This window comes from Phalaenopsis equestris, unplaced genomic scaffold, assembly GCF_001263595.1.
Source record: "Phalaenopsis equestris unplaced genomic scaffold, ASM126359v1 Scaffold202921, whole genome shotgun sequence".
NCBI lineage: Eukaryota > Viridiplantae > Streptophyta > Magnoliopsida > Asparagales > Orchidaceae > Phalaenopsis > Phalaenopsis equestris.
The window spans coordinates 175268-186954 of NW_018222582.1; positions in this window are offsets into that span (position 1 = coordinate 175268).

Below are 11687 nucleotides of genomic sequence, written 5' to 3' on the forward strand. Positions count from 1 at the left end.
ACCTTTTGAGAAGTCAGATAATGGATAATAGCAGGTTTAAGCTCAAATGAATTAGCAGCAACATCAAGATTTTGAATAGTTAAATGAAGTTCATCTGCTGTCAAATTCGCATAAGCTTTTAAAGGTCTTTGTCGATTCTCATTTATTGGATTTTCTATATTATTCGCCATTTCTTTCAAATTCTTAATTTCATTTTGTTGTTTTCAAATTTCTCTAATAGTACAGTCTAATTTTGAATCATAAGGTACTAAACCTTCAGATCCAATATTTCACATAAACAAATAATGTAAGCCAAGTAAAATTCTTTAAAAATAGAATCTTAATTAAATTTCTTTATGGATTTTTTATATATTTATTTATTTATTGTTTTTATATATTTTTATAGTATATATATATTCTCCAAATTTCCTAATTTATCAAAACTATTTAATTTAATTAAATTTAACAGTTACCTTCCCCGGCAACGGCACCAAAAATTTGATCCTGATTTTCTTATTGTAAGAAATTATGAAGTTGACACCTCCACAACGCCAAAAACTTGAACCTTGTATGAAAAATAAGTTGTGTAAAATATATATAATTATAGGTAATTAATAATGGGATTCTACGCAATATTCTACGCAAGAATATGTATTGTTATCAAGTAATAATGGACTTTCTATTTAAGCCCCAAATATCGATCCCACGGGGAATGTGTAAATTAACAATAATAAATTTTATGAGGAAAATTTTGGAAAATCAAACGAAATCACTGTCACTAATTTCGAATGTTGAGATATTAACCAAACTAAATTACTTAACTATTAACAAAATTGAAATACCAATTTTTAATAATAACTACTAATCTACTAATTATGTTTATGTAATGAAAGTTTCTTATGTGAAAAAGTATCATTCGCACTACAATAAAATTCTGGTGAAATGAGATGAGATAAATGTTTATAATATGTATTGTGCCAAATAGGAGCAATTTTAATTCTCTACCCTAATACAGTGCATAAGAAAACATTGGTTAATCTTAGGTTTAGTCCCTAAATCTGTGGCTAGGCTAAAAGGATACCGGCTCCCACTCCAGAGCTCCCACTTTCCTTCACCTGAAGGCTAACTCTCGCTTTAGTTTTTAAACACTAAGACCAAATTGAGGATTATAGTCTGTCACCCTAAACGTTCTCCAATTCTACACCCAACACAGAATATTTTCCTATTTATTTGCACTTAATTTCATGAACGAATTACTCCTTCATGAAATCAAATGTGATCCTGTTGTAGAATGCATACTCCATTTCCCAGACCATATGCTTCACAACATATTTAAAACAAATAAATTGGCCAAATTGAAAAGTAAATTAAGTTTAGAGTTGAAAAATCATCACAATTTATTTTATATTTTAATTATGGCACATTCATATTATCTTTTCATTTCTCTAGATCTCAGAGTAGGGTGAAAGATAAAGGAAACTACTCAGACTTCATGAGAAAGATACGACAAAATACAAATTTTATATATAAAAGAAATTTCATACAACACTAAATAAATAAATAAACTTATCTGGAACTCTTTTTCAAAGCAAATCCTTTGTAGCCTTTCCTTAGAAATGCAAGAAGAAAAACTCTCTCACTTTTCTCCTTCTCCAACACACTTATAGAAAGTTTCAAACTAAATCTCACCACAAAAACTCTAAACTATGAAAGAAAAATTACTAATTGACTCTAAGGTGGAATGTGGTGGAATGAAGATGGATTATGGAAATGTAGCGTGGTGGAATGTTGTAGAGCAAAAAATGAACGTAGAGGAGCCCTTTTTCTGATGAAATTCGGCCCCAAATAAAGCCCAAGGTTGGTTCTCCAAGAGGTGCTTCCAAAAACTCTTCAAAAACTGTCCAAATACATCGAACCTTCTAGAAACGGGGTCTAAACTGCCTTTGACGCCGTCGGCGCTAAGTAAAAATCCTCTGGCTTTCAGTTGTTCTGATTTGTTGGTGCTAACCTTGGCACTGTCGGCTGAGTACTTCCTCAAAAAGGTCATTTTGACTACAAATTTCATCCATGTTTCTTCCTTAAGCCCTAAAAATCAACAACCTGCAAGAAAACATCAAAATACCTTCCATTAAAGTGCAATATCATCAAAAATAGGTATAAAATATGGATCCAAAAGTGCATATATTTTTAGTGTATCAAGAATCAAAAAGAGACAATCACTGAATACATCTGAAACATCACATGCTGAGTACATATCATATATGCTGCTCTTACGCAGTTCAAAAGGTGACAAAAAAATTGTTTATCTGTCCTCTATGGGACGAGCTCCTGATCAAGCTGACCTACTAAGCCACGCTCCATGGCAAGGATTCCTTTTCCTTGTACTTAAAGGTTCAACCATTTCATAGCTCATATGGTTGTAGCTCTTCCAATTATGGATCGGGTTGGAATCCATATGGTATCTTGTTATCGTCCATCCTTCTCAGTGTAATGGAAACTTTGCCTCGTGACACTCCAGTAATGCAGTGCTTGGCAAGGTCTACTTCATTTCCTTTAAGAATCAGAATTGAACCCATCGGTAGTGGAATCTCAATAGATCCCCTAAACTCCCCAGAGCCGAGAATGTCGATTTCTTTCCCGAACAATATATTTCTCTTGCTCATAAACGAGACCATGCAGAAAGGTCTGACAAATTTATGATGATCAATGTGTGGGGGAATATAATCTCCTTCTTCATAACTATTGATGATACAACTGTTCAGAATGCAGACGGCTGGCAGCACGCTCCATTTAACCATCCTTTTTATCATCCACTTTATTGTGTGTAGGCAATGGATCCACCTCATCATGTCTTAAAATCCACGGAGGATTTCCTTGCCTATCCTTGGTGAAATTGTAGCAATAACCACATTGGATGATTATCCTCCCCTTTCCACGCATCCACTTTCGTGGTTCTGAATAAGTTCTTTCCATCAGAAGGCCAGTGATACGCCTAAAAATGTACTATTTTTTGTCCTTCATTTTATAATGATATTGCACTTTAAAGGTATATTTTCTTTTTTTTTGGGTTTTATGTACATAAAATTGAAGAATTTTGAGTGATTGGAGCAAAAGGAACAAAAAATGGACCAAAACAAAGCAAACCGGAGCAAATCGGGTCGAACCAGAGCACACCAAGGCCAAGGGGACCTAAACCAGAAACTTAAGTGCATGTTCCCGGTTCTTAAGCACCCAAAATGGGGGCCCTTAAGCGCCCAAAAATCGGTGCTTAGATGCTGGTGACGGTTTTCAACATATCTTCTAGAATATACGTCATATTTGGACAATTTTTGAAGTGGTGCTTCGTGCATCTCTTATGGAATTCATTGGAAATGAGAAAATAAACTTTATAAAATAATTTTGGGTGGTTATTTGTAATTTTGAAGAGGAACTTCAGGCACCATTTAGAAGATTCAATGAACATGGACAGTTTTGAAGAGACGCTTAAGCATCTCATAGGAAATTATAAGAAAAAGGCTTGAAAATGTTTTAAAATAACTCGTAGAGTCTTGAATTAATCAAAAAAAGAGAAGAAGACTTGAGGAAGATGAGAAAAAGGCTTGGGCATGAGCCCCAAGCAGGGCGGAAGGTGAGAGAGAAAGAGAGAGAGTGAGATTTCTTCTTTTCTTTTCACTTTGTTCTTGGAGAGGATTGTAAGGAGATTGCTTTTGCTATACAAGAAGAGTTTGATTTCTATTAGAGATAAGTATTTTAATTGCATTTTGATTTGAATTTAGTACTTTGTTTGTAAGTTTTCAAAGTCTTATTCAATGAAAAGTTCTTGTTGTTTCTCTATGTGTAGTGAGTAGTTTTCTTTACTCTTCCCTCTTGTAATGAACTAGTATGTATATGTAGGATATAGAATTGAGTAGATTGAGAATATATTGTGATGATTTTACTTTTTTCTTCATTACATGTAAACTTGATCAACTTGCATGTTAAAATTTGTTGTGAGAACATGTAAGATCCGGGATGGTATTGTCTTAATCAACTGTGGTAGAATCACATGAGATTGTATGGATGAGAATGTAGTCCATATAGTTAAGTGCAGATAAATAGGGAAATAATATTTAAAGGGTGTATAATTAGAGGACTTTAGAGTGACAAGCTAAAGCCCCTAATTTGGTCTATTATTTTAGGTTTTGATGTGAGATGTTAGCCTCCAAGTGGAGGGATAAGAGGGAACTCTAGAGTGAGAGCTAGTATCTTCCCTACCTAGCCCGTCTTCAAAATTATTCAAACTTTAGATTAATCAATGTTCTTTATAACATCTTTATTAAGGGTAAGGAATATAATTGCTCCTATTTGTCACAATCTCTCTCACTACTTGTTTCACTTTTACACATGTCACTACTTTCATTGCTTTCATTGCATGAGGTTCATTGCATGAGGAAGAGTACTTTTAATATATTAAAAACCTCACTTTCTGATTTTAACTGACTATTTTAATTTAGAAGTAGAAGCAGTATTGTAGTGATAATTGTAGGATAACATCAAAACCAAACTTTTATTGATCTTCCAAGCTATGGCGTGTTATTCTAAACTAGAATTTCTTTTGAAAGTCACCGTGTTTAACCTCGATCTCCGTGGGATCGATATTCGGGGCTTAATCAGAAAGCCTTACATTACTTGATAATGATACGTATACTTGCATAGAATCCTTAGAAATATAATTAAAATCTTACTTTTCTTGAGATCAAGTTTTCAGTGTCATTATCGGAGATTAAAATCTTCAAGTAGTGGCGTTAAATTCTTAAATTCTACATATAAAAAGAATATCAGGATCATCCAGCTAGACCTCTATCTCTCATGTCGAATACGCAGTCAAGAATGTTTCTTTCTCCACTTTCAGAAAAGACTGGTGTATAGTTCCAGACCATCCAGTATATTGACAAATTTCCCTTGAAATTCTTTGTATAATTCAAATTCTCTCTTCTTTACCTTGCTCATCTTGTTCAATTCTGCCATGGTAACCGTCTGTAACTGTCGGGGCTGCTCCCTCATTTCAATATCCGCAAGAATCTATGTATGCGCTATTTCTGTATCCAATGGGATGTATGATTCTTTAACTAAGTGGCCAGTAGTCTGAAAACCACTGTCGGTAGATGTATACTCCTCCAAATTGTTGTAATGCTCTAAGTGGAGGACGTTACATTCTAGGAATTCCACAAATGGTTCTGTGTTTAGTATTTATCTAGGGATCTCGGCGTTGCACGTTGGGTAACACGCACAAAGCTCATATGAGATTATCGGTAACATCGGCACTGTAGCAAACTTGGACTCGTCCTCTATGACAGGCAAACTGGAGGAAGCCTCTCTCATGCAAGGATCATAGATTTTCTTCTCAGAAATTGGTGTAAGTAAGTTTTCTGCCTCTTTCAGGCATCTTTTTTGAAAAGCTCTGTGTTTTCAACGATTGATGTTTCTACGTTGAGTTCTTCTTAATAGTGCATCTGACAGTCCCTCATCATCAACAATGACTAGATGTCCTATTGGCGCAATTATCATGGACGACAGGCGACTAGTCCCTTTCATTGGATTTTGTTGCGCTATCACTTTCTTCCTTTTTAGCGAGGAATCTTTTTTTGTGCTGATCTTTAACAGTGACGGTAGCCCTTCTTCCTCTTGACAACTAACCACATCCATCAAGGAACACTCATAGTCCACGTCAACCTGACCGAAGTCCAAGTTGAAGTCTATGATGCCACCCTGAGATGTCATTTCCTTGTTCTGTGTGAGATTCCAGGCATCCTTGAAAAAAAAACAGCAGCTTCTGTCCTGAAATTTTTTCTATAAATGACAAAAAAAACATCAGTGCAAAGATTATATATATAAAGTATGCAACTTCAAAAGTTTTCATTTTATTGAGGTTAATTTTATTACAAAATTTTGGACCCAGTCACAGACGCTTGGCCAAATAAATAAGCCCAGAACAATCAAAATTTTAAAAAAGTTGGTTTTAGGTAGCATCACGTCGGGTAGTATATCTTCAAGTAGCAGTCATTGATTGGTAGCATAGGTCTTTGGCCTAAAAAATCCACCAGTTGGTAGGCTCCTCCTGAATAAACATTTTCTATGAAAAATGGTCCCTCCCAAGTTGGCTCAATTTTTCCACATATCTTGCGATGTGCAAGAATATGTCTTTTGAGAACAAGAATGAGGCCACCCACTTGGAACTTCCTCGGGCGGACCAATTTTTCATGAGCTTGTACCATCCTTTCTTGGTAAAGTTCCAAATTATGTTGAGCTTCTAGTCACTTTCTTTCAAAAACCTTCGAATTCTTCAAGTCTGAGTTTTGCACTTTCTTCTGTTGTAATTTTTTTAGCGACGACAACTCTGAGAGACGGTGTCTGAACTTCCAGTGGCAGTATGGATTATGACCCATACACAAGTGCATAGGATGTACATTAAGTAGGAGTTTTGAACGTCGTCCATTAGGCCCAGAAGGCTATTAATAGTTTATTATGCCGGTCTCTTTTGTTTTCGTCTAATGTCTTCTTCAAAATTTGTGCTAATATTTTGTTGAAGGCCTCGACTAGGCCATTTGCTCTAGGATAGTAAATTATAGAGTACCTCCAGTCTATCTAATGTCTTTTAACAAAGTTGTTGATCTTTGTGCTTCTAAAGGCTATCCCATTGTCGGAAATCAATCTGCTTGGTACACCGTATGGTAGACAACTTGAATCTTGAAAAATTGAAGGACGTGTTATGTTGTAACCTCTTTTAACATCACTACCTCTACCCATTTGAAGAAGAAATCTATAGCGACAAGAATAAATCTATGTCCTTTAGAGGATGGAGGGTCTATCAGTCCTTTTGTATATGTGCCCCAACACTCAAATGGCCACGAGGCAACAGTTGGGTGTAGCACATTCAGAGGTTGGTGTAAGACCACCCCATGCACTTGGCAAAGGTGACACCTTCTAGCTATATCCATGCAATTGAATATCATTGTTGGCCAATAATATCCGAGTCTCTTAATCTTCATTTTCATTTTTGGTTTTGACTGGTGAGCGCCACACAATTTGGCATGTACTTCTTTGACAATATTTTGTACTTCAACTCTGCTCAGACATCGCAACCACATCTGATTGAACGATCTTCTATAGAGGACATCACTCATTAGAGCATATGACATAACCCTTATTGTGATGTGATATGCCTAGGCTTGTCCTCTAGTAATTTTCTAGTCTGTAAATATTCTATTAAAGACTTGCTCCAATCTTCATTGATGTCAGCAACTGCAATCATCATTGCCTCTTCTTTTTTGAGTTTGTGTAAATTGTCGAGTTCGATCTGAGATGAAACTTATCTTCCTTGTACTTTAATGTCAATGGAATCCTCCAGGGGACAGACCAATTCTTATGCAAGTTTTGCTAAAGCATCGGCATGGTCATTATCTCCCCGAGAAATCTGGTAAAGATTCACATTGGGGATCTGTTCAAGCAACTTCATTGCATACTGATGATATTATGCTAACCTTGGCTTCAAAATCTTGTATTGTTTTACAACTTTTTGGATAACGAGTTGTGAGTCACCATAGATGGCAATGTCTATTATATCCATTGAGATTGCCAATTGCAATCCAGTGATTAGTGCTTCATATTCTGCTTTATTGTTAGTGCACGGCTCTGTCAGGTGATAGGAGTGGGTAGTAGGAGAATCTCAACATACCCCTATCTGGCATGATGAAAATCATCCCATATCCTGCTTTATCTGGTATAACTATTCCTAATTCTGTCTTTTCTGGCTGACGAAGCCCCATCAAAGTACATTTCCCAATGTTTGACACTGGACAGTTCTATTTGCAGTATCTATTCTTCTAAAAATTCATTGTTGAGTGGGGAACCAGTTGGAAGTGGGAGCACTGCGAGAAAATCTGCTAAAATTTATCCCTTGATTGCGTAGAGGGGAACAAAATTTATATCAAATTGTAATAAGAACATCAACCACCTCGCTAAACGTCCAGAAAGTTTTGATAGGGTCATCAAATACTGCAATGGATTAACCCTCAAAATAAGGGTAATTTTATTAAAAAGCATGTAATGCCTAAGCTTTTGGGCAGTGAAAATCAAAGCTAGACAATTCTTTCAATGGGTTGATACTTTATCTCCTTCAGTATTAGACGATGACTCAAGTAGTAGAGCACATTTTGTTTACCCTCATCATTAACCTGAGCTAGCAAGGCTCTAAGAGAGTTGTCTAAGGCTGCGGTATAAAGTATCAACAGTTTTCCAAAGATAGGGGCTGCCAGAACAGGAGGTGTCATTAAATATCTCTTAACGTGCTCAAAGGCCCGCTGACATTTCTCTTCCCAAATGAATTTGACATCCTTTTTAATTAATGTCGAGAAGGGCTGACACCTACTTGAGAGATTAGAAATAAAGCATCTCAAATATGCCAACTTCCCTTGAAAAGAGCATAGTTGTTTAAGGGTTTTGGGAGGAAGAATTTCCAACATATCTTTAATCTTATTCGGGTTGATCTCTATTCCCTAATGATGAACAACGAATCTTAGAAATTTCCCTGAGGTGACGTCGAAGGCGCATTTGAAGGGATTCATCCTTAGATTATATTGTCGTAATCGTTCAAACATGATCCTTAAATCGTACAAATGGTATATTTTCTATTTCCTTTTGATGACCAAATCATCCACGTAACCCTCCACTTAGTTGTAAATGAGGTTGTCAAAGATCTTTGTCATAGCTCTTTGATATGTTGATCCAACATTCCTTAACCCGAATGGCATCATTGTGTAGTAAAAGATCCCAATTGGTGTTCTGAAAGTTGTAAGTGTTGCATCTTCTGGAGCCATTTTGATTTGGTTATATCCTAACGATCCATCCATGAAAGAGAAAATCTCATGTGTTGGTGCGATGCCATCAATTCTGATGTTGGTAACGAGAATTCATCTTTTGCACAGGCTTTGTTTAAATCCTTGAAGTTGACACATACATGGATTTGTCCATTTTTCTTGTCCATTTTTCATTTTTCTTCTTAACTGGTACAATATTGGCTAACCATGTGGGGTATTGCTCTTCTCTTACAAAGTTAGCATTTATTAATTTCTTTGCCTCGATAATGACTTGTTGCTCTATCTCAAGGCACATCAATCTGGGAGCTTGTTTTACTAGGGTAGTATCTTTGTCCACCCCGAGCTTATGAACTGCAACTTTTGCTGACAACCCTACCATTTCATCGTCACTCCAGGCAAAGCGATCTTTAAAATTTGACAATAATTTTATTAGTTCGGTGGATTCTTCCTCATTGAGTAGAGAGGTGGGTCGGGGCTGCTCCTCACTCCCATTGTTGATTTATTTTATATCATCCACTGTTGACTTAATTTCTTCTTCAAATTTAGATGGAGCATCATCCATTAACTAATCTTGAGAGTCATACTCTACATCGAGGCAATTCTCTTGGTCCTACAGTACAAAATCTGAGACCTTCTTTCGAGTTAGGAGTTTGACTTTTAACATTCCACGATTTTTTAAAAAGTTGTAGATTATCTTTTGGCATTTGCTTTGGCACATATCTCTATTGAATTAATTTTTGTACATAAGGAGAAAAGTAACCAAAAGGTAATTTCATTAACTCATTAGGGTTCTAATCCAAATTTACATGATTTTCAGAACTAGAAGAAGGGGAAGCACGGTAAAACTTGATTGGCTTCACACCAACACTATGGACTTCTTTGATCTCTAAACTCTCAACATTTTGAGGGTAGATTGGAGTAAGGGTCATGGCATTCGTATAGTGGTTGATTTGATCATACATCGACTCATATTTATATTTCTCCACATCTTCCAAGGATATCTCCTACTGTGGTTTCTTTTGTTTTGTCTTCATCATTTCCTCCTCAGAGCTTTCTTCATCATCAATGTTGATTATCAGCTTAATCCATCCAGCAATTGTATTGGCTTTTCCTCATCCATGTCCCCGGCCTCGACCTCAGGTGCACGAATGTCGGCACTATTTTGGTTGATGAGTTGCCCGTAAGAAGCTGTCGGTCACCAGAATCTAAATCTCGTCGCCTGCTTTGGATGGACATTTTAATTTACATTTAGATTTAAGTTTATAAAAATATGAAGAAAAAAATTGACCCCATATTTTTTATAGTTTAAATAAACGAGCGATGTACCTCAAACCTTGTATCTATCTCAAAGGATAAACACAAGACTTGAGGATGAGGCTCGATCAAATAAACTAAGAAATATATGACATCCGTTTGGTCTATAAAACTATTTTATTTGCTGATAATTTCTCCTATTTAATTCTTTTGCTGATAATTTCTCCTATTTAACATGAAGAATTAAATAGGGTTTATATTAATCTGGGTTCGGACGAGCTTCCTATAAGGGCAAGCCCCTATAGTTAATTAAATCTTAGATAACCAACGTTACCTAACAAAACTCTCGATACAAATCAAGAAATACTATCTTCAAGGAGTTCAAAAAGATAGGACTTTTCAACGAATTCGAACAAAAGAGGTGTGAAATGGAAAAGGCTCAAATTTAGAACATTTTGTTTCTGGAATCCAAGGAGGAAGAACTAGGGGATGTCATAGATCCGGAGGAGAACCTCGGTGACTTCCCATTCTATCCTATTGTTTGGCTTCAATTTTAAGGAGAAATATTTAAGTGTTTTATCCTGCCAATTTTTTTAGTTTAGAGCTTACAATCGAGTGAAACGATCACATAAATAGCCTATAAGATGTGAGGATTTAGGTCATGAGGAACGATAACCTTAGAATCCTAAAATAAGTTAGGGCTTATACTGTACAGCAGAGCTGTACGAAGGCCTAAAGATAAGGTGAGGATTTATGTTGCATAAGCAAACAATCTCGAAATCCTATGACTTGTTGTTTAATTCTAAGGAAGGTTTAATTCTAATTAATTCTAAGGAAGGAAATGGTTTAGCTGAGGAAGACAAGTTTTGCTGTTGAAGATGGTCGCGCTACCCACACTGCTAGCTCCAAACTCCTTGTCGTGACGAGTTTAAGTTTTCTAGGGTGTTAAGTTATGATGTTAAATCAGATGAACCTATGGTTATAGTTCTTTAAATATTATGGGGCATGTTAAAGTTGATTAGAGCGACACTAGTTAGGATTCTACGGTTCCCTCATTCCGGCACCACTATTTAATATTGGATTCACTTAGTCCAAATGAATTTACTAAACTCAACTTAATGAGTTCTGTACTTTCATTTAGACCATGGGAAGCCTCGTTAGCAACCGTAGGTTACCTCCTACGAGGGATTCTTGATCATCCGATAGAGACGTCTTAATTTAGTTGTAGTTGTGGTTTTTTGATGTTTGTGATTAAATTTTAAGTTATTTTATATTTTGAATGTTGTGGCGGTGAATTTTATCTTGGTTGATTTTAATTTTGATTTTGGGTTTTGGTTTTGTGGCTATCTGATCTCGTACTTAATGCTTATGCATAGTATAACAATAGTTTTGATGGTATTTTTCACTTATATTCCTTATTTTGTAACAAAACCAAATACTTGATCCCGAAGAAAAATAAGAATTTAAGTTTTCAATTTATATATATTTATATTGGGATACTACGCAAGTATACGTATCATTATCAAGTAATATAGGTTTTTTTTATTAAGACCTGAATATTGAACCCACAGGGAAGATTATGCAATATGCACTTTTTAG